A 14,130-nucleotide genomic window follows, 5' to 3' on the forward strand; every position below is an offset into this window, starting at 1 on the left:
ATAATCCCCTTCATGCAGCTATTTCAGCCATATACCTAAACATAGATGGGAGAAAATCTGGATATTCAACTGTGGAAAAATCTGTAAAATCTTCCCCAAATCTATTATTTTATTTTCCTATGTCAGCACATTGTCAACTTCAATAACTAGAGGTGAAAATATGCAATTTAAAAATTTAAACACAGAAGTCTACTGAGATCAGGAAAGTTTAGGTCCATAACAAATGCCATATTGACCACATGCCACTATGAGTGGAATAGAAGCTTTCACTTCCATAGGCAAAGAAAAAGAGATGCTAGGAAATGTTCAAATTATAACAGAAATGAAAATACAAAAGTTGTTTCTAAAATGGAAAGAAGACAAATGAAAAGCAATATAATAATGAAAAAAACACAATAGATATTACATATGTATCATATTTATTTTAGCAGCATCATATTTACTTACATGTGCCAGCTCTTTTTTAGGAATATTTCAGCCTTAATTAAGAAAAATGTCTTTTTCTTATCTTGAAAGAACGCATTGTTGTTTTACTAGTTTAATCATCTTTGAAATTATAAGAATTTAAATTACATGAAATGAAACTTTGAGAGCTCACGCTAGATCAAATCACCAAATAGTCTGAGATTTGAAAAATCCTGGTCTCCCATCCATGCAGTTCACCCATCTTGATAATCTTACGTAAGAAGTGGTGTAAGGCGATTTTGATTTGCAGAAAAAGAAATTTATTTTTAGATTACTGTCTATAAATGAAATGTGGTAGTCATTAATTGGAAATGTACAGGCTTGGGAATACCAGCATATTGGGATAAAACATGAGTCATTATTTACTTTTGCTGTAGGTGAGAGGTAAACATTTTCAAATGTGAGCTGAAATGTCTATCCTTTTTCCTAACTTTAGAAAAGTTAAAAATTATCCTGCAGATTTAAGTCATATGTATTTTTATCTGTTAGACATAGTTTTACTTATAATGTGTAAATAAATTAAAAGAGGCACAAGAAGTGAATATACAGAGATTAACCAGATTAATGGGTAATTGATATTTGCTAGAATTTATATTGTTTGATATACAAATCTGTTTCTAGAACACTCATAGCATAATAGCTGAAACTATTGGACTGAATGAGCATAGATGTGGGAAATGGGAAACGTAATGCCTTAAACATAGACCTAAAGGAAAAATCTGCTGTGGTCTGAACCACAGCTTTTTGCCTTGTTTGAGGAATAAATGACACGTACATTATGAGAGGTTATTCTGAACTATTATATTATACATATTGATTAAGTGGTCATTTTCTGTTTTAAACTGATGCTAGCTTGCCCGTATCTTACTCAGTCTAAAATTCTCGTCATCTTTCTCAGTTGTCTTTGTAAATGAACAACAGGTAGCAGTGTATTATAGAAAATGATTAATGAATTGAAAGCATATACAAGTGAACTAATAGGCTTTTTTTTTTTTTTTTTTTTGTATGCGGAGCAAAATATGATGGGTTTTTATATGAAAACCCTTCTGCTTCAAAATAATTACCATAGGACCCCAGAAAGCTAGGCATATCAGAAACATATTGGAAGACAGTCAGCTGGGATTTTTTCAATTAAATAATCACAATATAGCACTTTTGACAGGAAAGTTTTTTCAAAGCAGAATTTTTGGTAGAATCCAAATAATAGAAAGTTACTCCAAAGTAGCCAGTAGTCAGCACAACAGATGTGAGACAAATGGAAGGGCAGGGACTTGGTCATATGCAGCTCAGTTCCCTTGCCAGTAGCTACAGAATAGTCCCTCTCTTTCTGTCAGAATTACAATATTTTAATCAGATAAAATCTGTTTAATCATCCATTAAAAAGAATAGCTCCAAAGGAAAAAAAAGAAAAAAAAGAAAAAGAAAAATGTGAAATCCTGTCATGCTCGTGGGGGCAAGGTAACTACTAGAGATGATATATTCACAAAATCAAGTCTCTGAACTAAAACCAAGAAGCAAATATGTTACTCCTAGAGTATTTACAATCCTTTGATATAATCTATTAAAGCTTCTAAAACCCTTCTAATCTGTTCATGCAAAGGCTTTTGAATCTTCTGTAAATTTTATAGGGCTTTCTGTTTTCTACCCAGGTCTAGATAAAAAATATGCGATAATTTATACATTCCCATGCAACAACCATGAAACCTAATAAAGTCCCTTTTCAATGAATTAAAGCTCGCTAGGTGAGGTTTCAGTCAGAACATACACATGTGGTGTCTGGGCTGATAAATACAGCAAAACCCATTCATTTTATTGGCGGCCATTCCCGATTTGAAATTTTGCTTCAAGTAGCTGCAACAACATGTGGAAAATGTTGTAGAGGAAGAGCTCTCTGGTAACTCAGAGATTAATAACGACAGTGCAGTTTGTGGACATTTGTTGAGCAGAGTCCCATAGTCTCCTGGGAGAGAAATTAAAAAATCCTAGGTGGATATATGTAAGTAAAAACAATTTTTTTTTTTTGTCTTAGAATTGCTCTTAATTGTCTAGATTACTACAGTGCTTAATTGCAGTGGGACAGGAGCAAGTGCTTTTGAGGGTCATTCATGGTGGGTGTGGGAAGAGTATTTTTTGTTTGAACCAGTGTGGGGGGTTAACTTTGGCTGGCTGCCAGGTACCCATCAAGCTGCTCTCTCACTCCTCCTCCTCATCAGCAAGACAAGGGGAGAAAATAAGGTGAAAAAGCTGTGGGTCCAGATAAAGACAGGGAGATTGCTTACCAATTACTACCATGGGCAAAACAGACTTGATCTGGGGAAGATTAATTTAATTTATTGTTAATTAATAACAGAGTAGGATAGTGGGAAATAAAAAACAAAGTAAAAACAACTTTCCCCTACCCCTCCCTTCTTCCCAGGCTCAGATTCACTCCTGACTCTTCTATCTCCTCCCCCATGAGTGGTGCAGGGGAATGAGGAATGAGGGTTGTGGTCAGTTCATAACACTTCATCTCTGCTGCCCCTTCCACCTCACACTCTTCCCCTGCTCCAGCATGGGGTCCCTCTCACAGGATACAGTCCTTCACAAACTGCTCCAGTATGGGGTCCCTCCGATGGGATAAAATCCTTCAAGAATTGCTCCGGTGTAGGTCCTTTCCACGGGGTACAGTCCTTCAGGAACAGACTGCTCCAGCATAGGTCCTCTGTGGGCCACAGTTCCTACCAGAAAACCTGTTCCTGCATGGGCTCCCCTCCACGGTTCACAGCTCCTGTCAGGATCCTGCTCTGCCATGGGCTCTCCATGGGCTGCAGCTTCCTTTAAGGCATATTCACGTGCTCTGGCATGGGTTCCTCCATGGGCTGCAGTGTGAATATCTACTCCAACATGGTCCTCCATGGGCTGCATGGGGACAACCTGCTTCACCATCGTCTTCTCCATAGAATCTCTGCTCTGGCACCTGGAGCAGTTCTTCCCTCTCATTCTCTGACCTTGACGTCTGCAGGGTTGTTTATCACACATTTTCTCACTCCTCTCTCACAGCTGCTGTGCAGTGATTTTTATCCTTTCTTAAATATGTTATCACAGAGGCACCACGAGCATCACTGATGGGCTCAGCTTTGGGCAGTGTTGGGACCGTCTTGGAGCTGGCTGGAACTGGTTCTGTCTGACATTGGGGCAACTCCTGGTGTCTTCTCACACAAGCCATGCCCTGCAGCCCCCCTGCTACCAAAATCCTGCCACAATAACAACACGACCAGGAAGCATTATTTTAATACAAAAACCATTTTCAGGATTAGTTTGTTTGCAAAATTATTTTTGAAAAAACAAATTTGCAGAGTAGGGTTCTAGGCACTATACTTATGCAGGATATGCTCAGTTTTGCTTTGTAGGAATTTTGCCATTGAATCCAATAAATGCAAGAACTAGTCCAATATCTATTTTGAGCATAAAGTTTTGGTTTTTTGAAATTAATTCCTGCAAAAGATTATGTGCATACATTTGCAACTGCACTTTTAAGGTAATCAGTTTCTCTTTACTGTAGCTGCTTTACAGTTAATATTAGGAATACTCAGGATGATCACATAATGCATGTTGATTTATTAATGATGCAGGTAGTAATAATATTTTATATGACAAATATAAAATGAGCTATATTATTTTAACATTCCTCAACTACCATCCACATAGCATCTACTCAAACTCAAATATTCTTAGTTGAAACCTCAAAACCAGAAAGGTTACCTTCTTATTTTTTCAGTTTTATATTGTTTTACAATTCTTTATCATGTTTAAAATGTTTAATTATAAAAAGAAGAAACAAAATATTACATTGGAAGAACGTAATCAGCTTGAAAATTTAATGATTTGGAATTACTGTGCATGCTTCAAAGGATAATAGTCCTTAAACGAGTCTGCCTAATCTTTCTTGCCAAACCGTTAAAGATGGAAATCATTGGTTTACATATTCAAGTGATTATGAAAGAGATCAAAACTCAAGCCTATTCCCTAATGGAAAACACTAAGTTAAATTCCTTTTGGCTGACATCCCATCTTGATCTCAGTGGAAGACCTTGAAAACAAAAGCAATTTTAAAGAACAGGAACAACTTAAAGAGCAAAAATCCACAGTCTTCTATTATGAGAAACATCAAATTTTAATTGTATTCATTCTTATTTATATTAAAATTGAACTATAATGCAAAAAATACACTACAATAGAAGCTGAATTTTTTTTTTAAAGCAGCTAGTGAGTCTTTTTATTAGACTCCTTTTTACATAATCTAGTAGAGGATTAGAAAAAGTAAATCTTTGAGAAATAATAACATAGGCAAATGTGGAGAAAGAAATAAATAGAGAATAAAACAAGGGCTTGTGTTCCACAATACTGTTTTTACATTGCACAGATCAGGACACTGAAAAGAACCAGAGAAGCTACTGACTTCATTTGGGCTGATCATGTGTCTAATACTGAGAATGAGCTTGTTCTGTACTTTACTAAATCGAGCCTGGAGTATTTTTGTTATAGGATGTACATTATAGTAAAAATATTATTTGCAATTATCTTTTTATTGTAGTAGTAAAAGTGGTATGAAAATATACTATAGATATGTTTAGTGTCTCCCCTTCTATTTTTCTTTTCTCTTTCAAAATCATTTACTCACCACACTACTGGGGAGAATTTACATTTGTGAAAGCTGGTGGTTTGGTTTAACTTGGTATAAACTCTAAATTCTGAAACACTTGGTTTAAAGAAGCTGGCTTGCATTTTAGTTTAGAAGATGTAAGATAAAACAAAGGAGGAGGTGCAAAACAGCAACTCGGGGTGTGGATTTGTCTCAATCTTCTCTTGAAAGCCTACTCTGCAGATCTGCACTGTCAAATGACATTGCTCTGCCCCACATCCCTGAGCTTTGTGGTCTGTGTTCCTGCAGATGTGCCAGAATTTATGTCGTGGTAGGAGCTGAGGAGCCAGACACTTCTGAAATATCACAAGCACCTCACTGTCAGCATTTCTGAACTTCCCAATATCCTTAAAACTTGACCTTGTAAACGTTTGAGTGATAGAACCAATGAGTCTTTTACACAAACATTGCTCAGAAGGGCTAGTTTCACTGTCAGTGTAGATTAATTATTGACTCTGTCAGTTGAAAAGGGAAAAGCTGTCGATGTCATCTACGTGGACTTCTGTAAGGCCTTTCCTACCATCCTCACAACATTCTTACCACTAAATTGGAGAAATATGGGTTTGATGGATGGACTGTTAGATGGATAAGGAATTGGCTGGATGGCTGTGTCCAAAGAGTTACAGTCAATGGCTCAATGTCCAAGTGGAAACCAGTAAGGAGTGGTGTTTGTATTGGGACCAGTATTTAATATCTTATCAACAACATAGAAAGTGGGATTGAGTGCACCCTCAGCAAGTTTGCAGATGACACCAAGCTGCGTGGTGCAGTTGATTCACTAGATGGAAGGGATGCCATCCGGAGGGACCTTGGCAGGCTTGAGGAGTGGACCCATGCAAACCTCATAAAGTTCAACAAGACCATGCAAGGCCCTGCACCTGGGTTAGGGCAATACCCAGTATCAAGGCAGACTGAGGGATGAATGGATTGAAAGCAGCCTGTGGAGAAGGACTTGGGAATACTGGTGGTTGAAAAACTGGACATGAGTTGGCAATGTGCACGCTGGCAATGTGCACTTGCAGCACAAAAAGCCAATTATATCCTGGGCTGCATAAAAAGAAGCATGGACAGCAGATTGAGGGAGGTGATTCTCCCCCTCTACTCCTCTCTAGTGAGATCCCATCTGGAGTTCTTTCAATATATAAAAGGGGTTTATAAGAAAAATGGTGAGAGACTTTTTACCAAGGCCTCTAGTGGCAGGTCAAGGGGCAGTAGTTTTAAACTGAAAAGATGTCCCTGCCTACGTCAGGGTGATTGGGCTAGATGATCTTTGAAGGTCCTTTCCAACCCAAATCATTCTATGATTTTATGATTCAATGATTAATTACTTGCTGTGCATACAGTCAGAGTTTTCAGCTGAGGTAGCTCATGCAATCAAGATAGAGAGGGAAAGCACAATGAACATATTAATACAGCATTGGTTTAGATTTATCACCACCCTATCCACCCTGCTGGACCTTCAGGAAGGGGAAGAAAAGATAAGCGCAGAATTGTGCAAAAATATCTTGCTGTGTTTCTTAACACTTCACATCTCAAATGGCTAAAAGCAAGTATTTTCGTCTACGGCATGACCTTGTTAAATTTAATGAGATTGCACGAAAGTAAACAAAAGCCAAATCTGAACCAATATTGTAAGATCAGTTTAAAATAAAAGGCTCAAAGAATATGTTGTTTTATCGTGTGACTGCCTGTATGTGCTTGCTTAGGAAAGAAATTTTTTCTGATGTGTGTTAGGTAGACTGAGGCATTTTTATCTAAGTCCCACAGAGAATTCTAATGAGGCATTCCACACACATAGGGCCTGATTTTTATTTGTGCATCATCCCTGTTAATAACAGCATCTAATTAAGACATCCATTAAAAGTCCATAATGTTAATTTAATGGAAAAATTCCAATAGAACACCATTAGGCTCTCCCTGTTAGTTTAAGGAACTAACCATTACGGAACTTTAACAAATGCCTTAATTAGATGTTGTTACTGAAAAGAATACTATACAACTAAAATTGGCCATTATTTAAAATGGAGAGTAGTACTCCTGAGTGCTAGTGCTTCAATTGTCATGAATTATAGATGTCTGGGATATATATAAAGTTTCTGTGATTGGTTGTCATATAGCTTGGCTGGCAAACAGGATTAATTTCTGGGTGAAGAGAAATAAATGAATACTTAGAAAATAAATTTAACATGTATGAGGGTATATTTACTTGAAGAAATCAGTTTTTAGTTCTCTGGGAAAAAATAAGATTTATTTATTAATAAAGTTGCCTATATCTGATGTTACATTTAGATAGCTTTTACATTACTGTACAGCTCTGAGCTACCAAAATATATTAGTGTATTAAGGTATTGTTTATGCTGGTATTGAGATTAGGTATTTTTAATACCTGAAGGTGGTTCAATATGGCCAGATATGCTGGTAGGAGTGGAATAGTGAAAATTTTTCTTTTTCTATTTTAATTTGAATTTTCTTTATCCAATTACTGAAACAAACAGAATGTTGTAATTGGGTAAACCCCAACATGTTATGAGGAAGTAGGAATATAGGATGACATAAGAAGAAAATAATTTTTTTTTTTAAGTAGAAAAATATTGCAAAACAACTGTAACATAATAATAAAAATTAAGGAGAAATACAGGGAAGGGGAAGGGAGGAGAAGGGTGGAAACGGACGGGAAGAGATGGGAGGGGAGGGGAAGGGAAGGGAAGGGAAAGGAAGGGAAGGGAAGGGAAGGGAAGGGAAGGGAAGGGAAGGGAAGGGAAGGGAGCAATACAGTAGGAGTGAAATTAGAGACTTGCGAAAAGAAAAAAAGTCTCTACAATTTTATGCATATCTACCTGGAAGACACTTAAACAGCCAGCAGAAATTATTTTTAATATACTTGATGCAAAGTAAGGAATAAAGAAAAGCAGACCTGTCATTTTGCTGTTACTGCTTTTTATAAATTTCTGTCTGGGCACATGGGGCATTAATTTTATGTTACTATCACAGTGACAGCTGAATTGACAAAATAGATCACATCTCTGCATACCCCAAAATAAAGCTTTTGGAGAACTACACTAGTATGTACTACATTTTTTGTTCCCATTGTACTGAACCCATCACTGAAATACTCAATGAATCAGTCATGTCATATATTCACCAAGTGTACTTACACTACTTCAGCTATTTTTGCTTCTTCCTTTGTTGCATATCATTGAGGTTTTTTTACTTCTTACTTACATTTTTAGAAGCACCTCACCTACAGCAGACTGCTTCAAGAGAGGCTTTTTTTGGCAAGCTAAATGAAAGCCAAGATCACAAAACAAAATAAGAAAAACTTTTTACAAATATACTCTAGACACAAAGGCAAACCTCATCGTGTGCTAGAGAATATAACTGATGATACGGATATTTAAGATGAATGAATATAAAATGACTATTGCAGATCATGTTCTCTAAGCTCTGCAAAACAATTCAAATTTAAGGTTAAAACAGTAAGTCGTTCTGTTCTTTCAAGGCATAAAGAAAAATTCAAAACCTGTAAATATTTTGCTTAATTATGCTACTGTTCTGCAGGTTTTATAGTTAGTAGGCCATGGTAGTTTCCCCACTGCCAGGGATTGTTGTTGGTCCACCATCAGTCATTGCCAGTTCCTGAAAGGTATCTCACTGTCATAGATCATACATTAAACTTTTGAGAAGTGGATCATTTCCATCTTTCTTGGAAAAAGAAAAACGGTGTCCTCTCCAAACCTGTTCAGTCTGGCTCAGGCAGCAAAAAAACCAGCTGTGCTTCTGTTAATGGTTTGGTGCATGGCCATGTTGAAGCTTCAGTGCTATCCTCATCTGCAGACAATCTTGATTTCCTCTCAAAATTACTGTAATTTCTACAGGACTGTGAGGTTTTCTTTCAAGAACCAAATTCCTTTTCTTTTTTGTTCTTGGTTTAACATTAGGTAAACACCACAATCTGCTGTAGATAGAAGAAGTAGAAGATTGTTTTAATGCCCAGTGGGAATCACTGGACATTAAAATTCCACTTTGACATCAATAGTATGCCAACTTGAGAAGTTAAGTAGCATTTCATAATCTCTTCAGGAATATAAAGAAAAATTTCTAAATTATTTGCAGGCAGCGTCATTTTGGTTTAATAGCTGATGCTGTTCTGACATTTCTCTTCTCAGTGCCAAAAAGTTAAAGGTATATCCGTTTCCTTACACTAATCAAAAAGAAATATGACAAGTAATTCAAACTGTTCTCCAAAAAATCAGTCACAGGAAGAAGATTGCTCTCAGGATGATGCTTTTCAAGTAATAAGAGTATTTAGAGATCATCTCTACTGAGAAAAAGGAAAAAAGAAAGTCTTGGTCTTTTCAGATTTCTTTTCTGACTACTCTCTACCTTAAAGGACCCCAGAACTACCACATCTAGCCAGAGGAAAGTTCACAGGGTTTCTCTGAAGAAATAAAATTCTGTCTCATCATGTTCGTCTGAACGACAGAGAAGTTATTCAAAGGGCACTGGCAGGTTTTATGAACTGGGACAGAAACAGTGCTCTGGTTAACATCTGAGCCAATATATTACCTTTATACGATCACTCTGAACTTCGCAATGTATTCCTTTGCTAACGCACAGGATCTGAATAGTATGTATGTTTTAAAGATACTAAAGTTTCAATGGCTTTCATTTGTAGCATCCAGTGATTCTTTGGTTGGTTGGTTGGTTTGTTTTTCATCTGGGCTCAGTCAGGCTATGGTCTTTAGCTCTAGATTCCTGAGGATTCCAGCCATAATGATTTCCACATATGCGAGGTGTACTACATGTATACTCTAAGAGTTCTAAATTTAGGAAAGTTTGGAAGGATATTCAATTTTTTTTTCTATTCTTGACATCTTTTCCTTAGTGAACAAAAGCTTTGGAAATGATGTTTTGCTGTTGTAATAGTACCAGCAATTTTGATTAATTACTGAATGGTATATTTTTGTTCGAACTTATACAATTTTTCTTCTTTTGAAATTCATTTTTCTTTATAATTATATTTTGCTTATTAAAAAAACCTTGAGATTAATTTGTTTTATTATCTTTCTTTTACTTCATTTCAGCTGTTTTATTCTCAATGAGCTTTCCTTCAAATCAAGATTGGCTGACCCATAAGTATGACACATATTCTTGAATGTGTCAAGAGCAGGCAGGATACAAGTGTGCTATCTGTTTGTAATCTCTGCTGGAGAAAGACTGGAGCTGCAGCTGGCACCACTCAGTAGGAATAAGACAAGATTGACTAAGTAAAGACAACAACTAGGTAGAAAAGAGAAATGGTAATATAACTGGGAAACATGTCAGGAAACATCATAGAAGCAAAATTCAAATAAAGGAATTCAGTTTCAAAGCAATATCTAACTGGTGTTGTTGACTGCTCTGCATCAAGGAGGTCGGAGAGAACACAGTGGTTGTGAGTCATGCTAAAAGAATGTGCTAGTAAATGCTAGCAGGAAAATTGTGTGGTCCCAAAACACACAGAGATGTATCAGCTTAACTATATATTTCAAGCTTTTCCAAGAGGGAGGTAAGAAGAAGTAGTCAGAAGTTCCTCCAATATTTGTTTCTTTTATCTTTCATAGATTTGCATATTCTTCACAGCTGTCATTGTTTTATGAATGAAAGGAACATTAAATAAACTTTCCATGCAAATGTTCTGAGTAAAAATTCTTTATTTGTTTATGAACAGAACCTCTACAGCTTATGCTCAAATCTTACCTTGGGGTTATGAAGTCCCAGAACAGGCAAAGTCCTAACCTTCTTCCTTGTAATACTAGCTGCTTTTGTTAGTAACTCTGGCATTTGAATATATAAAATATTTTAAGAATGGCCATTCATGAGCTGAAATACTTTGAACCAAGTGGGTAGACAAATGAACAACAGTGACGTGAGAAAAACTTCATGTGATAATTTGAACCTTTACTGGTTTTAACACAGGTAAGGGATGGGAAGTTCTTTACTTCACATTGTTGTGCCCTGTTTTTAATTGGTTCCAACAGGGTCAAATAACAATATCACCACATTTTCTGGGAATAAGCCCTCCCTAAATATCGCTGCTGCTCCTTGTAAATGGTCCAAGATGATATATTTCCCCACATGGAAAGGATCTTTATATTTCTGCAAAAGTCTATCCACCTCACCACCCATTTCCCCCATAAGCATAACTCCACTGAAATCCTGGATATCACACATTTCCGGGGAATAATCTTTTCCAGTCTTTTATCTCCAAGGTCATAGTAGCCCACTATCTTTTATTTCTTACTGATAAACTTTAATGTTCTACTGCTGTCAGCCAAACTCTGCCTCCTTAGACAATTAGTTAATCAAACAAACAATAAAATGCACCAGTTGCTATGACTTTGTAGGAAAAAAATTCCTTCCTGAACATGACCAGGTGACTGGTCACAAGGACACAATGCCAGGAGGCACAGCTTCTCATTAATCAGGCTTTCATACTGCTAAGGGATGCTTAAGAAAATGAGATGGGAAGTGGTTGTCTGGCCCAATTAATTTCCTTTTCCTGACTCAACCCAACAGGCAGTGAATACAGATAGCATTACAGCCCCTTATTTATGTTGACCTCCTCTTTCGTGATCGCCTTCAGCTGTGAGACTTGTTAGTTCACACTCAAAATTCCTGTTAAGATTCTCCTGATATTTAATGAGAAATAGTTATTTCCTTTTTTAAAATTAAATATCTGCCTGAAACATTATCAGTGACCCTCAGACTTACCAATTGAATAATGAAGAGCCTTTTCAGTACGCAGAGTATCTTACACCTATTTCTACTGTGCAAAACAGTACAAAACTCTGTGAAAAAGTCTTCATAGGCAAACTCATGAAAACATTTCTTTATTGTTGAAACTATGGCCTTTTTATTAAAAAGGACACTCAGAGATAGGTATTACTGATATTTTTTCTAGTGTGCAGAACTGTTCACATAAATGCAATGAAATTGCATTGATTCACAATTACTTGGCTCGTGTACCATTATTGTGTTTCAGCTGAGATCTGTATATATGAAGAAGGTGCACATATGATGCTGATGGTGACAAAATAATAACATAAAACATTGTTTACATTAGAATTAATCTCCCTGAAATTGTATTTTCCACAGTTAATAAACAGTTTGCTGCTATGATAGGTGATAAACCAGATGCTATGCTCTAATTTCAGAGGATTACTGCTTAAATGGATTTCAGAGAGATAGCACTATATCTACTTCATTGTTGCTTATCCCCCTTTTTTCCCCAGCAGAATTAATATGATTCTCTGTGAAAGCTCCAATTTGATGCAGCATGGCTTAAAGACGTTCCATTCAGTGTGCACAAAGCACCTGCTCTATTAGCACAAAACCAGAGCATTTCTACCAGTGCTTTGGGATAAAAGATGAGAAACATAAAGAATGTTTGAATTAGGAACTCATTAGGATTAACATCATGACTGTAACCTTTGTGTTACACGTGAGTAGTGTAATTCGTTGAGTAAGTAATGTTAAAGGAAATCATGCGAACGACTCTTAATTTCCAAGCCATCTGCATTCACAGCCCCAGCTATATGTTAGGAAATTGGTTTGCTTGGTGCTATATGACCACAATCACACAAAGAGGCTGTCTCCAGGAAGTAGACATACTGAAAACTATTCCATAATTTTCTTAATTTATCAGCTCATTTTTCCATCAACTATTTTCATTTGCTCAGATAATTTGAACTGGTTGAATAATAACTGGTAATCTCCAATTAATTGTGTATCCCATGTTTTTTTGTTTCTTTTGAATAAATCAAAGGGATTTTTGAAAAGTTTTATATAATTGTTTAAATTATATAACTTGGGGCATTCTTTTAAAATTCGAACACATTGCCAGACTGTAAACAGAATAATACTACCTGGGTTCAGGATATGAATACTTTGTTTCTATGCACTAGTACATCTTTTCAATAATTAAGACCTGCCTGAATCCACTGGTATTTTGGAGCAGACACAACAGCCTAAATAAATTTTATGTCTTTCTCAAATAACCAGCTAGGGAATTGACCAATATGATGGATTTTTTTTCTTGTAATTTGCTGGTGAATTGGTCCTTTTGAGCTTTGAGGGACAAAAGTGAAGGGAGACTTTGTGTTCTGCTGCACAGTGCTAGATGTTTTACTCTGCTTATCAAAGGAAACAAAGGAAAAGTGACTTTAAACTACTTTAGTTTCCTTCAAGTTAGAACAGGTAAAGATTACACCAAAGGAGCAAAGTAAAATAATTCAAGGGATTTGAAACAGATATCTACAGGCATTCGTATGTCCATGCTGGATATAGGAATTTTAAATTTTTATTATTGTCACTTTAACTGATGACCTCTTCTAAATGCAATACTTCTTTTAATGATAGGAAAAATGACAACACTACATATGCACTTTTGACATAGATCTGGGTCTATGTTGTTTTAGTCTTGGGCTATTTTACTTGTTTTTTAGCCAGTGCTGTGGTTTCATTAACGCAGATATACTGAAAATAATGATTGGGGAGGAAAACCTTAAGGTTCAGCTCTTTCTCTTGCCTATTGGCTCTTTCCTTCACATGTTAGGACTTGAAACTGTGAAAAATACAGATTTTTATGGTTCCCTATCTCTTGTTTTTTAGGGAAAATCCATTTATTTTTCACTATATTTATATAAAAGTCTATTGATTTCAGTTTGTCTCCTACTATTTTTAGCATGTGTGGATCTAACTTGTCCTGAAGGCACAACACTATATTCCTCTTGCTCAAATCTAAAGCCAGGTAAGTGAACTGTGCTGAAACAAAATGTTGCCTGTAATAACAGACTCCACCCACCTGAAGGCAAAATGATAAAAGCATTAAGTTCTGAACAAGTGGTCATTATTCTCACAAAGGTAACAGCCCTGAGAGGAATAAAGAATAAAAAGCAAAAGTCTCAACTGATGGTCTGATTTCTCTGTTGTATCAATTGTCC

The sequence above is a fragment of the Calonectris borealis genome, chromosome Z (assembly GCF_964195595.1).
Source record: "Calonectris borealis chromosome Z, bCalBor7.hap1.2, whole genome shotgun sequence".
Taxonomy (NCBI): domain Eukaryota; kingdom Metazoa; phylum Chordata; class Aves; order Procellariiformes; family Procellariidae; genus Calonectris; species Calonectris borealis.